Source organism: Chiloscyllium plagiosum, unplaced genomic scaffold (assembly GCF_037043375.1).
Source record: "Chiloscyllium plagiosum isolate Xiang-an unplaced genomic scaffold, Cpla_swu_hap1 HiC_scaffold_48, whole genome shotgun sequence".
Taxonomy (NCBI): Eukaryota; Metazoa; Chordata; class Chondrichthyes; order Orectolobiformes; family Hemiscylliidae; genus Chiloscyllium; species Chiloscyllium plagiosum.
In genome coordinates, this window is record NW_028270186.1 from 3731579 (window position 1) to 3753047 (window position 21469).

General features: G+C 46.3%; 1 protein-coding gene across 2 annotated transcripts in view; it reads right to left on the bottom strand.

Moving 5' to 3' along the window:
* Positions 1–21268, bottom strand: part of LOC122543025 (leucine zipper putative tumor suppressor 1-like) — a 51330-nt gene extending 30062 nt beyond the window's left edge. For both annotated transcript variants that reach the window (XM_043681203.2, XM_043681202.2), the window contains exon 1: positions 21010–21268. The gene's annotated coding sequence lies outside the window, so the exon portion shown is untranslated. The remainder of the gene's footprint in view (positions 1–21009) is intronic.
* Between the last annotated feature and the right edge of the window lie 201 nt (positions 21269–21469).

Genomic DNA, 21469 nt, shown 5'->3' on the forward strand with positions numbered 1-21469 from the left:
TCTGCGTCTGCTGGTAATTCTCTCAGAGTATCGGGTGATCTTGCCACAATGCCATCATAGGTCCACCCTCTCTCAAAGCCCTGCGATGTGGTCATTTTGGGGGCAAGAAGGAAAATGGGGTTGAGGCCACGATCAGATCAAACACACTGTTCTTGGCGGAATTGGTTGGAGAGACCTAATGGCCTGGACCTGTTCCTGATTTATATTGATGTGCCATGTGAAACTTTTCCTCATCCCTCTTCATCTCACCTCATCAATGCAGCCGGTCTCCTTCATAGGTTTATTCATGAGTGTGGCCCTCAAGTCCACCTCAGCCGTTCACGTCATCCACTCCCTCTGGGAGCTGTGTGTTGCTGAGAGCATTCTGGAAAAGATCTTGGCTTGTCAGAGATTTAGGTCTTCGAAAGAGGCAGCACAGGCGATGTGGGCCAAATGGCCTCATTCAGTACTGTGTAATTGTCTGAAGCCTCACAGCTTTGTTACAGGTGAAGAGCTTTGGCGTTGCAGCTTTGCTCGATGCAGATTTTACATTGTCACTCCACTTCGGCAAAGCGAAACAAATTCACATGATATAGCTTGGCCCAAAACAAGAAGCTGAATGTAATAAGAGGAGATCTCCTCACTGAACATTTTTTTTTATAAAAAAGGCATAATTAAATTAAAACAATTCAAGTACCTTGCGAGTTAATTTTCAGCTGAAGTGCAAAATATAAGCTAATGCTTAATGATGGTGAACAATTTAGCCAGTGCCTCTGAATAGATGCCTCTGTTTAATTCAGTCTTGTGGCCCTTGGTGAATAGCAGGAACACTTAAATTAAATGTTTGATCACCCTCATTACCAATGCACACAGTGTTGGATCAGTGATGCATGCTGTCACTGTAATCTCATTGCAATGCAAATGAGAGGGAGCTACTCTCAGCTTGTCATGCACAAAAAGACTGCTTCTGGCTTGGAATTGTAGTCAGGCATCACAACCCTTCAGTCTGTACTCTGATAGATAATTGTCTGTCGGGGTCCTGTCCCCTGGTGTGACTTCACTGGAAGGGAATAAGGGCGAATGAAAAGCAGGCAGCACACAGCGAGAGCAAAGTTTGGAGGTTTGCTTCAGCATTGACTGGCTGTAGTGGAAAAGCATTGACTTCGGCAGCCAAAGAACAGTTAAAGAAATGGCAAATTAAAAAAAAAACACATTATTTTCCTATATACTCCTTGGCAAAATGACACAAGAAATCTCCAGAAAATGATTTGCAGGGAATGTTTTGTGAAGATTATAATCTTTTTCATGTAACCATGTGTCCGAAACCTGCCATTGCTCTGACACTGGGTTGTTGCCAATTGTATTTGGGTCTATTTCTTGAGGGCTAATCCTTTTGGCTTTTTCCTTTTACTCCTCACTCTGAGTTCTTGACCAGTCTAGCAGCTTATTCCTTCAATCCTTCTCCAGTGGCTTTAACAATGAATGAAGTCATTGAAAAATGGCTGCTAATCCTCAGGCCCTGGTTATGTCTGGGGAGGAACAAAGGGTGCAAGTGCGGACTGTTTCCTAATAAATACCTTCAAGGGGTGTGGGAGCAGAGGCCCATGGGTTTATTTTCTGTCTGCAGCATTTATCAGTGAGGAAATCCACACACACTATTTGAAGTGAGACACGTAGACTGCAAAGTCGAGTCAGTGATGGATGATGTGGCACAGAAAGGTCACCGGTACTTTCAAAAGGGTCAGGCGGGACAATGAGCAAAATCTATGGCAACCAAGAACGTCAACACTGATGTGACCAATGGTTGGTTTGGTAACTCGGCAGCATCAGCCACCATTCACAAACCCATGCCAGGCTGAGCCAGTTTCTACTCTGCGATCAGCTAGAGACCTAAAGCCTGACCTTGAATGTCTGTAAGGTACAGGTACATGTGCTGAATGGTGCTCAGTAATGACCGATTCTCCCTCCCCTTCTTCAAGGACAATAGAGCAAGATTGCCAAGTATTTCTGACACCGTCTCCATCCCCAAACTAATCCCACTTCAGTGCGAATTGGTGTGTTTACCAGCTTCAGGCACCCAGCTCCCTTCAGACTGAAAAGGCAAACTTTGAGAGCGTGGTTTCAGTCCTTCCTTATGTCCTCACTGAATGCACTGAAAAGCCATCACATCCTATCAACACAAGTCACTGAGTTTAGTAAAGCCCATCACAATGGCTCAGTGGTTAGCACTGCTACCTCACAGCACCAGGGACCCAGGTTGGATTCCAGCCTCAGGGGACTGTGTGTGAGTTTGCACATTCTCCCCGTGTCTGTGTGGGTTTCCTCCGGGTGCTCCGGTTACCTCCCACAATCCAAAGATGTGCAGGTTAGGGTGGGTTGGCCTGCTAAACTGCCCCATAGTGTTCAGGGATGCGTAGGCTAGGTGGGTTAGCCATGGGAAATGCAGGGTTACAGGGACTGGGTAGGAGGGTGGGTCTGGGTGGGATGCAGTTTGGAGAGTCAGTGTGGTCTCACTGGGCTGGAGGGATGCAATGATTCTCTGAACAGCTGGCAGAAAAATTGGAGAGACAGTAAAGGAGATGTGAGTATTTTCTAATCAGCCTGTTCAGAGACGGGGTTATATGACACATCTCTGGGACAGTGTGACCGTGAATGGAGACATCCAGGCTCAGAGAGAGTGAGACTACCACTTTACCACAAGAGCTCCATTGAAGGGCAATTGACATTATCTGAGGTAATATGGAAGCAACAAACTACAAGTGGGATAAGTAAACAATTGCCTGCGGTTAACATGAGTCAGGTCCAATCACTTCATTCAGTGTGAAACAGAAACAGAAACAGAAATTACTGGAGGATCTTGGCAAGTCTCGCAGTGTCTGTGGAGAGAAAACAGAGTCAGTGCTTGGGTCAGTGACCAGTCATCACTTTTTGTTTTTTTGTTTCATTTGGCGAATGCGTCATAGATCAGCTTCTGGGCTTTCTTATCGTCCAATCATTCATGCATCATCATGAAACATTGAGGATTTCGGAAAAGCTTGTCGCTTAACTCTCAAAGGCTGCTTTCATTCTTGTTTCTTTCTGTGTCTGCTCTTTGAAGTTTGCATCGATTTGGGGGAACAGGAAGCAGCAGAGTAACCTGACTTGATATTGAGTGCATTGCCTGTTAAACGATGGTATTGTCGTCTCCAGCACTTGATGCTGTCTGCAGAACATGAAGCATTTCCCAGCTGATTCCTTAAGTACCATTATTATTGAATTGAAGAAGGTAATTCTGAATTGACGAGGCGTGCAGTGGTACAAAGAGTGCCTGCTGTCAGTTTCCCTTGATGAACCAGAGTTGGCACAAATCGAAAATAGTTGGAAGAAAGGGAAAAAAAAGGGGGAGGGAAGAAACTTGGTGTTTCGTAAAAAGCAGCGAGTTGTTGCGATCCGGAGTGCTGTGTTGAAAAGGGAATTGGGGGCTGACAGAGTGGTAACTTTCAGAAGGGAACTGGGCATGTCCTGAACAGAGAAGATTTGCAGAGAGGTGGGAAAACAGAGGTGGGATAGGACTGATTAGAGCCAGCACAAGACTAATGGGTAGAATGGCCACCAATTCTATGTTGAATGATTGTGCAATGCTCTTGTTTGGTGGCTCAGGAGGGTGTAATGAGATTTAAAGTTCAAGTGTTTCCCAGTTTTGGGGAACAGTGAGAGTGAGGAGTCTGTTTTTGAGCACATGGTGTTTGTATGACAGGACTGTCGGTGATTATTGTGGTCTCTCCCTGGTGGAGTCAGGTTGTTCGTGACCTACAAACAGTGCCCAGTCCATTATCACATCCATTCCTACCAGTAGATGAAGGAAAGGCAAGGCATATTGAAACACACAAAATTTTTAGGGGACTTGACAGGGGAGATGTGCAGAGGCTGTTTCCCCTTGCAGGGAGAGTCTAGGACCAGAGGGTATCATCTCAGAATAAGGGCTTTTTAAGACAGAGATGAGGAGTAATTTCTTCTCTCAGGGTGGAATGCATCTGTGGAATTCCTTCCCACAGAGGGCTGTCAGGTCTGGGTCATTAAGTATATCCAAGACTAAGACGGATTTGTTAATCAGTAAGAGAATGAAGGATTATGGCAAGAAAGGGGAGTTGAGGAAGATGAGATCAACCACAATCACTTAGAATTGTGGAACAGACTCAATGACTTGGTCCTGCTCTAGCGTCTTAGGTGCTGCCATGGAACAGCCTTAGCTGAACTCCCCTGAAAAGTGGAAAGCAAGTTAGATAAGGAAGGTTAGGCATTTTCTCCTAGATAGTGAAGACACAGACGACATCCACTGAATTGATGTAACATGGGAAAACTGCCAAAGGTCTGGTCCAAAACACCAGAGGCAACATGTTCATTCAGCCAGTTGTGGTCTGGAGGACAGTAGGAGCATTCCAGAGGCAATTGGACATCCGCCTGACAAGAAATGAATTTGCTGGAACTGGAGAGATTGAGCGAGCTGAGTCGGAGAGATTTCTCGAGGGGCTGGTACAGATCTGATGGGCTGAATGGACACCCTGACTGTTATACGATTGCAGAAAAACGACAACCGAACCGAGTGTATCAGACAGGCAGGTGAGGATTAGAACGGGACAGTGCAAAACATGCAGGAACATGAAAAGGCTATTCAGCTCCTTTGCTTTGTACTATCCCCCAAAGCCATCCTGGGGAATCTGCATTTCAGATTGTGCTTGTCTCTGGTCCATGTACTCCTCTAACCTTATCCACCAAAACTCTGTACATCTCAGTATTGAAAACTTTCATTGACCTAGTGTCCCTAAGGGAAGAGAGTCACACTGTTTACCCATTCTATGTGTGTAAAGAAAAACTTCCTAGTTTCACCCCTGCACAGCTTGGCCTGAATTTTCAGAGTCTATTCACTTCTGTTTGATGCCCAGACAGAGGCGATTGTCTTGTCTGTGAAAAAGATCAAGGGAAGCTGTAATGTTTTTTTTCCTAAGAGATTAGTTATGTTTACTGTTGACTGAACAAAAACTGTTGTGTATTTAGGATCATGGAACACACCCAGTTGAAGAATTGGAACACTCCTGGGGATGTTATAGTGTGCACAACAGAGGTGGAGTCAGTTATGGGTTTCATAATATTTCAATTTTGTTTCTTCCGACATGGTGCTGTTCATTGTTCAGGTGAGAATGTGTTTCATTTCATGGCAGAGACACATGTTTGTGTTAGTGACCTGGTCTGATCTGAGGTTCACTGCTCTCCATCTCCCGGACCCCTCCTCCGTTCTGATGTGTGGAGATATCCCTCCCTGGATAATAATGAGAATCATACACTGACAGCTCCTGATTCTGAGATAGACTTGTGAACAATGGAAAGGAGAGGGCGTGCAGAGTTTGGAAATAAATGATGCTGTTTGTTCAGAGGAACACTGAGAATTGTCGAGCTGATGTGATCGAGGAGGAAACTCCATTGTTAAGGTCACGGTCCCTGTAATTTTTCCCTTTAGCTGAGACTCTCAGTGATTGCTTCACCCAACAATTAACTCGGCCTTGGAGAGCTTCAAGTATCAAATTAAAGCTTCACTCAGAACAGGAATACTTCAGATCTTAGTGAAGACACAAGCTACGGTTTGTGTTTAACCCTCTGATGTGTTCTCAAGAAATGTACCAAACCACTCGGATCTGTCTGGGTACATTCTGGTTGTGCAATCTGTCTACAGTGAAATCATAAACTGCTTTTCTCTTCTCCTTGGACAGACTCACATTTCACACATTATACTCCATCTACCCAGTCCCAGTCACTCACTTCAACCCGTTCTGTATCCCTCTGCAGTCCCTGTACCTCTTTGCGACAATTTATTTCTTACTGATCTTGCCCAATGGATTCCTGATCGACACAGAATAGATTTTCTGTGTGTCTGAAGGGGTTTAATGATTCACCTATCGGGATTTCTGCTCACTGTGTATGTGAGAAAGAGAGTCTTCCTGGAGAGTAATTGTTCACGTTGGGAGAACTTCAGGAGCAAACTGAACAATTTGTGCATTTTGCTTCAGTTGAGAAAGTCAGGGATTCGTTTCCCTTTGATACAGGCGACCACCCTAAGCATGGAAAGGGTTCTTTTTTTTTAATTCAGTTTAGCAGTTCTTCAGGAATCTCAGCTGAAGATGAATGAGTAACAAGGGAATTTGTTCGAGTTATGAAGAAATCAGTGTAAACATTCCAATCCACAGGTGTTTGGTCAAAACCCTGAAAGGGTTATTTGAAGCTGAGAATGTTTAAGCTCAGTTATATGAAGGTTACAGGAAGAGGTTATCAGATTTTCAAGGTTGAGAGTTGAAGCCATAGTAAGTACTGTCCTGTAGATGTTGTAGAGAAAGGAACTCAGTTTGGAATGAGTACGTAAAGGGATGCTTTTGAATTTAATGGTATTTGTATCAGATGTTTCAAAATCTTTAAATGAAAATAGTTTGATTTATTCTGTTTAATCTCCTTTTTTTGTGTATTAAGCTTCTGTTTTACGTTAAAACCAATTAGAGTTAAGATGTACAGCACAGAAACAGACCCTTCAGTCCAACTTGTCCATGCCTACCAGATATCCTAACCTAATCGAGTCCCATTTGTCAGCACTGGGCCCATGTGCCTCCAAACCCTTCCTATTCATATACCCATCCAGATGCCTTGTAAATGTTGCTGTTGTACCAGCCTCACCACTTCCTCTGGCAGCTCGTTCCATACACGCACCACCCTTTGCGTGAGAAAGGTGCCCCTTAGGTCCCTTTTAAATTTTTCCCCTCTCACCCTCAACCTATGCCCTCGCAATTTGAACTCCCCCACCCCAGGGAAAGGACCTTGTATGTTTATCCTATCCATGCCCCTCATGATTTTATAAATCTCTGTGAGGTTAGCCCTCAGCCTCTGACACTCCAGGGAAAAACAGCCTCTCCCTATACCCTCTACTCTTGGCAGTCTTCTTCTCAGTCTTTTCTGAAACCGTTCAAGTTTCATAACATCCTTCCTGTAGGAGGGAGCCCACAGTATTCCAATGCTTATCCTTGATTTTAGATTCCTCCACAACCTCATCCTTCTCTTCCTCCTCTGGAATCAGTACTCTGGACAGCTCAACTCCCATGTGCTTGTGACGAGGTGGGTGACGTGAGCAACACTGACTTCATTCCTTGAATGATTCTTTAGGGTCATTTTATGATTTGAAGGAATAGACCTTTCCCTTAATCCTTCTCCCCCTCAAGATGGAAACACCAGCTTGTTTTGTTGTTTCCATGCCCTTAGTTACTCAGGTTTGTAATGGACCAGGCCAGACCTCCTACAAAATATTTTCAGAAGGTAGCCCAGACCCTCACTCTTCCTTATTTGAAAAGTAGGTGTGTGGCGGATATTCCAGGAGAGATGCAGCTGGTCACACCACTCAGCTTTAAGCAAAACAGCATTTATTTAAGCATAGAGTTGAAACATGAACAAAATAAAACGGAATTTAGAAAAACCTAACCATTGGAAAACGTAACCGACTCGATACAGCAACTTAACTGAGGAGCTGTTCCAATTCCCAGAATGTCCCATAAACACACCCTTTGGCACAAGGTAATTTCAAACCAAGGTTCTTACAGGCAGGAAGGAACAACATCTAAAGAGATTCCAGAGAGAAAGTCGGTCAGGAATCATTCACTGAAGCTTGTAACCTTTCCTGGATTCCAGCATCTTGTGCTGCCACAGCTAAACCAAACTAAACGAAACCTGAACTGGGAGACCTGACCATTCCCAGCCAATGTTAAACTAGACTCTTCCCAGACCCCTCCATACCTCTGCCTTTATCACCTCTCTTAAAAAAACACCCAAGGACAAAGTAACCTTACTGAGGTGCCAGCATTGTCACGGGATCCAGCAGTGGGATTGAATGAGGAGGAATACGTCTCCTTAGTATCAAGTCGTTTTTCCACTGTGGGCTTCTTCCTTCCAATAACTTGGGAAAACGAAAAGGCAAAGCATCAACACAGAGAGGTTTGCTAGTGAGGACAGGAGCTTTTCTTATTTAAACAGCTTGTGTTTGTAGCTGCACAATTGCTGCCAAAGCTGGGACCTGAAAACACAACATTAAAAAGGCCAGGTGGTGAAGGGAAAGGGACAGAGAACGAGGAGCCAGGGTCTGGGACAGCTCCAGGCACATCAGGGCTCTGTGTCTGGGGCGTCTGGCTGTTGGGGACTTCCTGTGATCAGCTTGAGTCACAGTCCTGAGCCAGGACTACAGTGGGACCCATGAGGTCCCCTGGGCCTGATGGCATTTATCCTAGGATTCTCTGGGAAGCAAGGGAGGAGTTTGCAGAGCCATTGGCCTTGATTTTTATGTCCTCGTTGTCTACAGGAATAGTGCCAGAAGATTGGAGGCTAGCAAATGTGGTTCCCTTGTTCAAGAAGGGGAGTAGGGATAACCCTAGTAACTATAGGCTGGTGAGTCTCACTTCTGTTGTGGGCAAAATCTTAGAGAGAATTGTAAGGGATAGGATTTATGAACATCTGGATAGGAATAATGTGATCAAGGATAGTCAGCATGGTTTTGTGAAGGGCAGGTCGTGCCTCACCAACCTTATTGAATTCTTTGAGAAGGTGACTAAGGAGGTGGACGAGGGGAAAGCGGTAGATGTGGTGTATATGGATTTTAGTAAGGCGTTTGATAAGGTTCCCCATGGTAGACTACTGCAAAAAATACGGAGGTATGGCATTGAGGGTGAGTTGGAGGTTTGGATTAGGAGTTGGCTGGCTGGAAGAAGACAGAGGGTAGTAGTTGATGGCAAAGGTTCATCTTGGAGTGCCGTCACTAGCGGTGTTCCGCAAGGATCTGTTTTGGGACCATTGCTGTTTGTCATTTTTATAAATGACCTGGAGGAGGGGTTAGAAGGTTGGGTGAGCAAGTTTGCGGATGATACGAAAGTCGGAGGAGTTGTAGACAGTGAGGAAGGATGTGGCAGGTTACAGCGGGATATAGATAAGCTGCAGAACTGGGCAGAAAGGTGGCAAATGGAGTTCAATGTAGCTAAGTGTGAGGTGATTCACTTTGGTAAGAGTAACAAAAAGATGGGGTACTGGGCTAATGGTCGGATACTTGGTAGTGTGGATGAGCAGAGGGATCTTGGTGTCCATGTACACAGATCTTTGAAAGTTGCCACCCAGATAAATAGTGCTGTGAAGAAGGCATAAGCCGTACTGGCTTTATTGGTCGAGGAATTGAGTTCCGGAGTACTGAGGTCATGTTGCAGTTGTATAAGACTCTGGTGCGGCCGCATCTGGAGTATTGTGTGCAGTTTTGGTCGCCATACTATAGGAAGGATGTGGAGGCACTGGAACGGGTGCAGAGGAGGTTTACCAGGATGTTGCCTGGTATGGTAGGAAGATCGTATGAGGAAAGGCTGAGGCACTTGGGGTTGTTTTCATTGGAGAAAAGAAGGTTTAGGGGTGACTTGGGAGAGGTGTACAATATGATTAGGGGTTTAGATAGGGTCGACAGTGAGAATCTTTTTCCACGTATGGAGTCAGCTATTACGAGGGGGCATAGCTTTAAATTAAGGGGGGGTAGGTATAGGACAGATGTTAGGGGTAGGTTCTTTACTCAGCGAGTCGTGAGTGCATGGAATGCCCTGCCAGTAGCAGTGGTGGACTCTCCCCTCATTATGGGCATTTAAACGGGCATTGGATAGGCATATGGAGGATAGTGGGCTAGTGTAGGTTAGGTGGGCTTGGATCGGCGCAACATCGAGGGCCGAATGGCCTGTACTGCGCTGTATTCTTCTATGTTCTATGACTCCTGTCCCTGCCTCTGACACTGAGTTAGGATTCTTGCTCATGTGGGGCATGTAAATGAACCATCTGGTTACTGTGCTGTAACTTCTGTCTGGATTGGGAACGTTTTACTGAGGCCACTGTTGTATTGGCTGCTATTCCCTGTGGGAGAGGAGACTCGAGGAACAGGAGTTGGCCATTTGGCCCATCACAATCATGGCTGGTGTGGTCTCTCCCTGTAGATCAAGCTCTGCCTATCTCAGGTTGAGATTCAGTGACCCAGACTCCACTGCAGTCTGGGGCAGGGGAATCCTACAGAGCGACAAGACCCATGTCCCATCGTCACAGCCAAACCTTTCATTTTTAAACCGTGTCCCCTTGTTTTCATGTGCACCCACCAGAGGATCGACACTTTGATCCCCCCCCCCAAGGCTGTGATCCATCTATCCTTATGCTTGCTTTGGATCATAAAGGAGGATACCACCACAAGAGGAGATGTTGAGAGATGTTGATTTTAATCTTCCTTTTCAGAAGGTTGAATCTCAAAGCCTTGCAGTCACCTCTCCCTGCGTTTTGTTGACACTTCGATAAGGTCGGTGTGCATGGTGTTCAATTCAGAGACATGAGAAAGCGAGACAGAGACAGAGAGGGGAAAGGAATAAAAGGGAGCTGCACCAGGTGATGGGAGAGACACAGAGACTGCCCCACAAAGACATCAGTGACAGAGTGCTCTCGGATCAATGAGGAGAAAGTGAGGGCTGCAGATGCTGGAGATCAGAGCTGAAAATGTGTTGCTGGAAAAGTGCAGCAGGTCAGGCAGCATCCAGGGAACAGGAGAATCGACGTTTCAGGCATAAGCCCTTCTTCAGGAATTCCCTGAAGAAGGGCTTATGCCCGAAACGTCGATTCTCCTGTTCCTTGGATGCTGCCTGACCTGCTGTGCTTTTCCAGCAACACATTTTCATCTCAGATCAATGTGGACAAGTGACTCCATCATTTCCCAGTTGTGATCTCTGGTGGAGGTCAGCTGTGAACCACATCTGTGTTGACTGATTTTATGGCAAAGGTACATTTTGGTAGCAGAGTTGGTGGGGTGGGGGGGGGGGTGCTATTGGATTTTAGCCAAGAAGTCTTGAATACAGTTTGATACCAAGTGAGACTGATTTGTGTTTCTACTTCAATCTAGTGGGAATGTATTGGGAATGACAGTCACATGAAACCTTCTGATAGTGAAGTTCAGAGAGTTCAGTGCCCAAAGCTGACACCTTGCCTGGAGCTTGTGCTAATTCACATCCAGATCAGATCTTGGCAGTGGCTTCTCAGAATCACTCAGGATTCTATCTTAGAGAGCGATCGGTTTGGGTCTGCCTGGGGGGTTTAACACCTCCATGATAAATGGAGAGGATACAATTGGGAAGTGATTAGGTCCATACTCGCCTGAGTTGAGATGAATGCAAGGGGATCTGACTGAAATGTATGAAATTGTAACTGAGTTGGAAAGGCTGCATGAGGGAGGGTATCTTTCCTGGTTTGGTTAAAACACAAACTTGCCGTTTTGACCCTCTGCTGCTCCTGTGTTTGCACAATGATTAGTCCATTTGACAGAAGGTGAACAGGATCCCTCCCAGATCAGAACCTGGGATAACAGAGAGAAGCTGAGGTTGTTCAGAGAAGGAGACTGGCAGGTGGTTCCAAATGACACAGGCCAGAGGGGGAGGCTGTTTGAGACACAGGGCAGGTGGCAGGGGGAGAGGGAGTGCACATTGGGATGAGATTTCTGCTTTTTGACAGTCAGTTGCTATGATCTGCAGCATGTTGTTTTGGAAGGGCTGCTGAAAGCAGATTCAGTTGTAGCTTTCAAAGGGAATTGGATAGGCACTTGGCACAGTGGTTAGCACTGCCTGTGTTCGATTCCAGCCTTTGGGTGACTGTATGGAATTTGCACATTCTGCCCGTCTCTGTGTGGGTTTCCTCCCACTGTCCAAAGATGTGCAGGCTAGTTGGGTTAGCTATGGAGAATGCAGGTTTAATGGGAATGGGACTGGTTGGGATGCTCTTCGGAGGGCCGGAGGGCCTGCTTCCGCACTGTCAGGATTGTATGAACGTTGTGACAGTCAAGATTTGAGGGGTCTGGGGTTGTGAGTGAGAGGGGGCTGGTTGGTGTGCTTTCTTTGATAGCCCACAATCAGTGAGTAGCCTTCTGTGCAACATGATTTATATCTGCAGGGATATCACAAAATCCTCTGAAAGGGGTTAGAGGGTTATTTCTCCCAGAGCAGAGAGTGCAGTTAGAGAACATGTCTTGAAATATCTGATGTAAGTTTTGTTCACAGGGTGTGGGTAATGTTGTCTAGACCATCATTTATTGCCATTCCCTTCTTGCACCAGAGAAGGTGGGGGAGAGGTGAGCTATAATTGATGCATTCTGTTTAAAAGCACTGTCAGCAGAGCAAGGGGATTGAGCTGAGGTGTGACTTCATACAGTCTGTAGATGGAAATTCACATCATTTTGTACAGGATAGAAGGTGGGGTTTCTCACATCATTCAGTGCTAATGAGACCACACACAGCTCTCAGAATCACACGTTTACACTGTGTACGTTCCCCAGCAGAGAGCGGAATGAAAAATCTCTGTTGGTCACTTTCAGCGGCTGGTCTTTTGTCAGCTGCTAGTGTTGGCCCTGAGCCCAGGCACTGAATGGGACTGAAGTAAGTTACAAGAACCAGAGCCACTTGTTCAATCAGAACAGCAGCCCCCTCCCACCCCCATCCCCCCAACAACCAGCACTAATCCTCTGGTGACAGTATAGCTGGACCCCCGTGACAACAGACACTTTATACATGCCCCACCCTTTTTGTGCTCTCCCTTAGCTGTCACATTCAGAACAGGAAGTGGTCTTTGTTTCCCATCTCTCTCTCTCTCTCTCTCCCCCCCTCTCCAAAACACAGACACACACACACATATACTCTGTCTCACACATTCTCACTCACACACACACATCTTCAATCCACATCCACATTCTCTCTCTGTCTCACAGTCATATACAGACATAGTCTTACACACAGATGTGCACACACATACGTACACACTCTCATAATCAACACTGCATACGTGCACTAACACTCACAGAAGAGACACATACTCATACACAGAGACACACAGAAGCCCAAATTGCACTTGAGAAGATGGCGAGGACTTTGGGAGGCTCTGAGCCCACTGTCAACCACAATGTCTGTGATTTTTGTTCAGAATTCAGCCCTCTCTCAGTCCCTGTCAAATTATCAACAAAGCTATTCAAGATCAGTTCAAGTGAGGAATAAAAGTGGTGTCACTGAGTCCACCGAACTTCAGATCGATGAATATCAGGTATTGGTGTATCAGGAGGGCAGTCAGCCCCTCGAACCTGTTCAGACCCTGAGGTGTCTTGTCAGGATAGATATTAAGGGAATCTCTCACGTGAGGAAACCATCTAAAACAAGGGGTCACCGTTTGTAAGTTAGAGGCCACCTATTTAAAACAGGAGAGATTCCTTTGGGTTGAGAGCCTGATGGAATTTGGTTCCTGGAAATGCAGAAGTGGATAGATTGCTGATAAGCAGAGGGAGGGTTGAGAGCTTATTGGGGAAGAGACAGGAATATGGAGTGATCAGATCAGTTGTGATCTTACTGAGAGGTGAAGCAGACACAGGAGGCTGCTTTGCTATTCCAGACTGTGACAACTAATCTTCTGACTCACTTTCACCACACAGCCCCATGTTGGTTTTATTTTGCTGGTTGCTGTGTGTTTTCAGACTTCCTTCCTATGAGGGGGAGCGAGGGCTGAAACTGCACTTTCCCAGGTAAAGCTGGAGTTCGGAGACAGGAATTGAAAGGTGCTGTGATATGCCCTGTTTCAGCAGCAAGAGATGATAGCACAGTGGTAACAGTTTGGTAATCCAGCAGGCCACAGTCAGGCTGTAGGGAGCATGTGTACTGGACATAGCACAACTGTCATCAATTGCTGCAAAATCGCTGGTCAACAAACTGGCTTCACTGATGCTGTTATGGAGAGTCATAGAGTCGTACAGCACAGAAACAGACCCTTCGGTCCATCCAGTCCGGACCGACCATAATCCCAAACTAAACTCGTCCTACCTGCCTGCTCCTGGCCAATCTCCCTCCAAACCTTTCCTATCCATGAATATATGCAAACGTCTTTTAAACCTTGTAACTATACGCACATCCAACACTTCCTCAGGACGATCATTCCACATAAAAAGCACGCTCTGTGTAAAAAAAAAAAGTTGCCCCTCATGTCCTTTTTAAAATCTCTCTCCTCTCACCTCAAAAATATGCCCCTTAGTCTTGAAATCCCCCACCCGAGGGAAAAGACAGCTCTCATTTACCTTATTTATTGCTCTCGTGATTTGATAAACCTTTATAACGTCTCCCCTCAACCTCCTACGCTCCAGTGACAAAAGTTTCAGCCTCTCCCCATAGCTCAAAACCTCCAGTCCCAGCAACGCCCTGGCAAATCTTTTCTGAAACCCTCTCCAGCTGAATAAAATCCTTTCCTTAGCACGGAAAACAGAACTCTGCTGCTCTCACCCAGTCTGGCTGATGTGGGACTGCAGACCCACAGCGATGTGGGTAGCTCGAAATGCCCCCTTAAACAACCAGAGAAAAATCACTCAGGTCAAGAGTAGTTAGGGATGGCAACAAACACTGGTCTTATTGGTGACACCCAAATCCTGTGATAGGATGAAAAAAGGATTTTTTGTTTGTGAAATTACTCCCCCGCAAAATGCTTTGATTGAACTCAGACTTGTGTCCAAACTGCTGAACATGTTGGAATCTGTATTGGTGAACAGGCAGGAGCTTCCCTCCTGTCAGTTGACACAAGACTATGTTGTTCATTGATTTGTTTACCCTACTCTCTGCATTACAGAATCACACAATGGAGCAGAAACATTCCAGACTCTGAGTGAGCCAAATGAAGTGCCTTTAGCATGACTAATCAAGACATCTTCTCAGTCTGACCATACGTGCTCCAAATATTTGGCAATGGCCTTTGTCGAGTCAAATTAGGCTCAAGTGTGTGCAAGTGGGTGTTGCAGGAGGATCCAGTTTAAATAAACACCCTCGATCCCTCTCCTCGTCAGTAACCCTTGTGGTTCCTGAGCTTGTTGGAGAATAATTTCACCCCATAGAACATGGAACAGCACAGGAACGGGCCTTCGGCCCACCATGTCTATGCAACCAGGATGCCATTCCAAACTCATCCCATCTGCATGCACATAGCCTGTATCCCTGTGTTCCCTGCCTGTTCACATCTCTGTTTAAATGCCCCTTAAACTTTGCAGTCGGATCTTCAAGCCCCCTGGCAGCCTGTTCCAGGCGCCTGCTACACTCAGAGTCATAGAGATGTATAGCACGGAAACAGACCCTTTGGTCCAACCCATCCGTGCCCACTCTGTGTAACAAAAACTTTCCTTCCTCACCTTAAACCTAGGCCCTCTGGTGTTTGAATTCCACCCTATCCGTGCCCTTCGTGTTTTCATAAACTTCTGTCAGGTCGCCCCTCAGCCTCCAAAGCTGCAGCAAAACAATCCAAGTTTCACAAACCTCATCCACTCGAATCCAGGTGACACTCTCCAAAGCCTCCACATCTTTCTGTTTGTGCTGTGACCAGAAGAGCACATAATCCTCCAAATGTGGTCTGACTGAAACACTTGCAGCATGACTTGCCAATCCCCTGACTGATAACGGCAGGCATTATACATGCCTTCTTTCTCACTTTGGGATGTGGAAACCAGCAAAATCAGCAACAGTTTTCCCCCCAGCACTTGCACTGTTGTTTACCAAACCCTGAAAAAGTCATTAATTTGATTGATTTATTGTTGTGACCTACCGAGATGCAGTGAAAAATGTTGTTTTGCGTGCTCTACAGGCAGATTGTACCATACAAAGTGCACCAGGGTAGCAGAACAGAGTGCAGAATACAGTGTTACAGCCACAGAGAAGGTGCAGAGAGAGAGAGAGAGACACACACACACACAGAGAGACGTTAACCTTTAAGAGATTTGTTAACAGCAGGGAAGAAGGGTTTGGAGAGATATGGACCGGGTGCTGGCAGGTTGGGTTGGGCTATCTGGTCAACATGGATGAGTTGGACCGAAGGGTCTGTTTCTGCGCTGTACATCTCTATGACTCGAAGAAGCTGTTCTTGAATCTGTTTGTACATGCATCCAAATGTTGATAGCATCTTCCTAATGGAGGAGAGTATAACTGGGGTGGGTTGAAAAATGTGGTGCTGGAAAAACACAGCAGGCCAGGCAGCATCCGAGGAGCAGGAGAATCGACGTTTCGGGCATAAACCCTTCTTCTCTGATCTCCAGCATCTGCAGCCCTCACTTTCTACTATAGCTGGGTGGGAACAGTATTTGTGTATGTTGGTTGCCTTCCCGAGGCAGTGGGAAGTGTAGATGGAGTCAGTGGATGGAAGACTGGTTTGTCTGATGAACTGGGCTGTGTTCACAACTCTTGATACCTTCTTGCAGTCTTGGGTAGAGCAGTTGCCATACCACATTGTGATCCACACAAAGAGGTTGCTTTCCGTGGTGCAGCTGCAACAATTGGTCAGAGTTTTTGTGGACATGCTGAATTCCCTTTGCCTCCTGAGGAAGCTGAGGCATTGCTGTGCTTTCTTATCCATCGTGTCTACATGGGTGGACCAGGTCAGATTGTTGATGTTCTTGACCTTCTCCACCCTCAGTATCATTGATACCTCCAGGGGCATGCCCTCCAGCCCCACTTCCTGAAGTCTCTGAGCAGCTCCTTTGTTTTGCTGATGTCAATGGAGAGATTGTGGTCTTTACACCACGCCGCTACGTACTCAGTCTCTTCCCTGTACTCCGTCTCGTTTGAGACCCAACCTACAATGATGGTGTCGTCAGCAAAGTTGTAAATGGAGTTGGGGTGGAATTTTGCCACACAGTCATTAGTTTAAGGAATACAGTCGGGGGCTGAGTACACTATCTTGTGCTGCACCAGTGTTGAGGATTATCGTGGAGGAGATGTTGTTGCCAGTTCTTACTGATTGCTGCCTGCAGGTCAGGAAGTTAAGATCCAGTTTCAGAAGGGGAGCAGACTCCTCGGTCCAGAGTTTGGAGATGAGTTTGGAATTATGGTGTTGAAGCTGGAGCTGTAATCAATAACTAAGAGCCTGATGTAGGTCTCCTTGTTATCCAGATGTAGGTGTCCTGATGTATGTATCCTTTTCATCCAGATGTCCCAGGGATGAGTGTAGGGACAGGGAACTGCCATTGGGAAGTGAATTACAAGATTCATGACAGTCTGGTTGGCTAGAGTTGATGTGATCCGTGACTAACCTCTTGAATCACTTCATTATTAATGAGGTCAGAGGCACCGGGCGGTAGTCATTGAGGTATGCTGCCTGACTTTCCTTTTGGTACCAGGATGGTGGTCTTCTTGAAGCAGGTGGGGACTTTAGATTGAAGTATGGAGAGATTGAAGGTGTCTTCGAATACTTCCACCCGCTGGTCTGCACAGGATCTGAGTGCACTGCCGGGGAATCGCTTTTCATGGGTTCACTCTCAAGAAGGTTTATCTAACGTCTGCACTGGTGACCTGGGGTACAGGTGTATCTGAGGCTGTTGGAAAAGGTGACATTGTTTCACTGAGCTTCTGTTCAAAGTGAGTGTAAAATGCATTGAGTTCATCGGACAGGGATGGATTGTTGCCTGCAGTTCTGTTTGATTTTGCTTTGTAGACCATTACATTGTGTAAGCCTTGCCACACAAATGATGGGTGATCGTGGGGTTGTTCTGGGTCTCGAACTTAGTTTGATATTTCCCCTTGAATGAAACGATGACATGAGAGAGATGCAGCAGCCCTTTGCAGGACGGTCAGTCTGCAGTTCACATGAACAGACCCTGAATGAATGGCTGCAACGACACAGTGTGTGAAGCAGATCCTCACGTACCTCAGATGGTGTCTCTTCTGACTGATGACCACTGTGATATTGACAAGCGTGGTGTGGGTGCACCCTGACCCAATGTGATAGACACTGGGGCTTGTGAACATTGCATGCCAGTGAGAGTCTCCCATTCAGTAACTTTGGGAAGCACTTTCCTCATGGCACCTCTGGTGTTCGGTGTTTCTGTCAGCCTGATACCACCCTTCTAATTACACAACTCAGGTATTGCTCACTCACTGATCACACAGGCCTGCCTGACTGCTCACAGCACGGTCACTCTCCCTTCTTCCTTTGAATCAGAGCTGCTCCCCAGGAGTTCAATTTGGGAGAGATTCTGCAGAGTCAAGTTATTATTTCATATAAGTTCGCAGGTTGATGGGGTGATTTGATTCTTCAAAGATGTGGAGGACAATTGGTAGGACAGCAAGAAATTATTTCAACCAGTTGGGGAGTCTAAGACGGGGGTGGGGGAGCAGAGTCGAAACGTGACAGAGAAAAGGTCCAACATACTTGAAAGACTCATCTGAAAATAATTGATTCAGGATCTGTTGTTAATTTGAAATGGGGAACTGGCTGAAGGTGTTCAGGGAAACGGTGTAAAGTGTGTGGAGTTTAGGAAGAGAGTCACAGGGTCAAATAGTCTCCTGTTTTCCCCATCATGAAAACAGACTTGAAAGGCACAGCTGAGCCAAGTGAACAAATTGCCTGATAGATAGCTTTCTGACAGACTAATTGAGTGCAATTACTTTGAAGGGCCCCTCAGATCACTCACTAACTAGCTCCTAGTCATGAGATTTAATTTAACAGGAGACAGAGAGAGAGAGAGAGCAACTGGAACAAACAGAATTCCTGTCTGAGAGGTTGTGGGAAGTTTGTTTGTGTTTGACCCTGGCCTGTGGCTGACTGGACACGCAAAACCAGGCCGTTTCTCGCTTGGGTAGAAAGAAGGTTCACGAAACTGCAGATGCTCACATGGCTGTACAAAGTGTCAGTGCCTTTTTATTCTAATGACCAAGTGTGTTCATCAACAAGATGTGTGAGAATAGTCTTTGTCTGCCTGGATTGGAATAGTTCCTCTGCTGCAGACAATGGTGGGGATTTGAAGCTTATTACTGAAGGTGAGCAGATTCCCTCTTGTTCACTCTGTGACAGTGTGGAATTGAATGAAAGATGAATACCGAAATGTTGAGGCTGTTGCCAGCTGGATACTTGGTGACATCAATCTTCCCTGGAAAGATATTGCTGGGATCAGATGGATATATGGTCTTAATGTGAAAGGAAATCGTTTTGATAATGATACGGGTATCTTGTTCCACTTTGTGGAAATACTTGAACAGAAGTTCAGCCGGTGACAACCTCTGATCAGAATATATTGACATTGGGAAGTCAGAATGGGAGAAAGTGAGGTCTGCAGATGCTGGAGATCAGAGCTGAAAATGTGTTGCTGGAAAAGCGCAACAGGTCAGGCAGCATCCAAGGAGCAGGAGAATCGACGTTTTGTGTATGAGCCCTTCTTCAGGAAAGAAGAAGGGCTCATGTCTGAAATGTCGATTCTCCTATTCCTTGGATGCTGCCTGACATGCTGCGCTTATCCAGCCACACAAATACAGAATGGATCAATAGGTCTCTCCGACACAGGCGGGTGGGCAGAGTCGTCTCGTTTTGGATTTGTAGTTTTGAGCTAGTTTGTGTGGGTGAGAGGTTTTGATGTCTACATTTGAATGCCCCTCCCTCTCCTGGAGTTCTATATTCTCTACTATGTATAGCAGTGATGACTGGCCAGGGTTTCATAATGACAGCAGGTTGTATCAACTTAACGTGCACTCTCTCGAACGCGGAGCATCTTTCACCAGCTTGAGCTCTGCACAGCCAATGAGACACACTTCCCAATGAATAGCTCATCCAGAGAACAGCACAAGCAAGCAGGGCTGATGGGCCTTCAGGATTCTATTGCTGAGTGATCTCATGTGGATGGGTTAGACTGAAGGGTCTGCTTCTGTGCTGTATGACTCTGAAGAATTTAACAGGTTGACATCAGGCAGTTAATTCCCACAAGGAGACTCCAGACAGAGGGCAGATTTCCTTATTTCTAAACAAGCCGGTGGGTTTGTCGCGGGTGATGCCAGGAAAACTTCCCCACTAACTGCAGCATGAGAGGTCAGAAGGCTGATTGTCCTGGGTCTGAACCACCTTGTTAATGATGAAACCCAACAAGAGGTTTTTATTCACCAACACGATGAAGGGTTTTCCAAGTAAGACTGAAAGATGGATTAAAGGTACAGAACAACTGGTCTAGTACGAGTTAAATGGTTTGAATGGCCTCCTGTGCTGTAGAAGATGCTCGTGTTCCCTGAGCTCAGTGAGCACCCACAGGAAACTGTCATTTCAGCAGCATTGGGAGTGGGGGGTTAGTGAAACCGCTGACCTTTTCCCACTAATCCCTGTTTACATTATGGCTTTCATTCTGTGTTCTCCGGGGCAGGATTGTAATGCCAGAGTCAGCACAGCACCTGGGATCCAGCTATTTCACTAGGTTTTACTGAAAGAGAAATGAGTTAACCATTCCGTTTCATGTCTGAATCAGAGCTGTGTCTGGCTGCATCAGTCAACAGGGCTTGCATCTGTTTGTTTTTTAAAAAAAGCCTGTATGTTTTATTGGGTTTTACTGTGAAGTGATGCTGAGCAGTTGGCAGGGACAATTGAACGAGAGGGGAGAGCTAGAGGGGAGAGCTGGAGGGAGAGAGAGCAGCAGTGAGGAATCAGGTATACAGACACAACACCACCAATGACAAACAACAAACACACTGTCTGTCTGTCTGTCTCTCCCTCCCCTACCTGGCAGCCCCTCTGAACATGCCTGCAGACAAAGAGGATTGCAGGAGGTTGTTTTATCTCACTGCAGAACCGACTGGCTTTATCAACAGGAAACATTCAAACTAGATGGAGCAGCTTCTCCAGAGGCCAGCAGCTTCAAGCACAGCTCTCTGACAGGATAAAGTGTGTGTGTGTGAGAGAGAGAGAGAGAGATCTCCTCTGTACTGTTCATCCCTGCTCCTGCTCAGTCCTACCTCACATTGCTCCCGTCTGCTCTGTTTGTGACCGGGAGCACATTGTGATGGGGCTGTGGCAATAATAGCAAATCGGTTACAGAGCTCTCCCTGCTACTGTCACTCACTTTTGCAGTTCCTTTCTGATTTAAGCACCCTGCTCCTTCTGAACACTCGCCTTTTCTGTCGTAGCTTGCAATACTTTGAAATTACACACTTTAAAGCATCGTACCTTCCTCCGTGCAATGACCCAACAGCCTGGTCAAGTCTGTTCCTTGTGGAGCACCTGGACAGCTCAAAAGTCTCGCTCCTCCCTCCATTGTATCTGTGGGAAACAAAGCCCGGAGTGGTGCTGTGACATCTCCTCCTGGTGTGGATCACTCAGCTTCACTCTCTGTTCCCTTTGATCTCTCCATCTGTTGTGGATGTGGGACATACACTGTGCACACACACACACACACACAGCCAGAATAAGAGACTCAGTGCTGTCAAACTGCCCCACCTCCTCTCAGTACAGAGCCAGCCTCCTAGAAGCTGTGTCACAGTCATTGGCTGTCCTCCCTCTGCCCCCACCCTCAGCCCATCAACCCCCCCCCCCCCCCGCCCCATGTCAGAAATAGACAGCAAACCCCGTTCTGACAAAGGGGCAGTATGTCTGTGTAGAAATCAGCCCTTCACAGGACCGGGATACC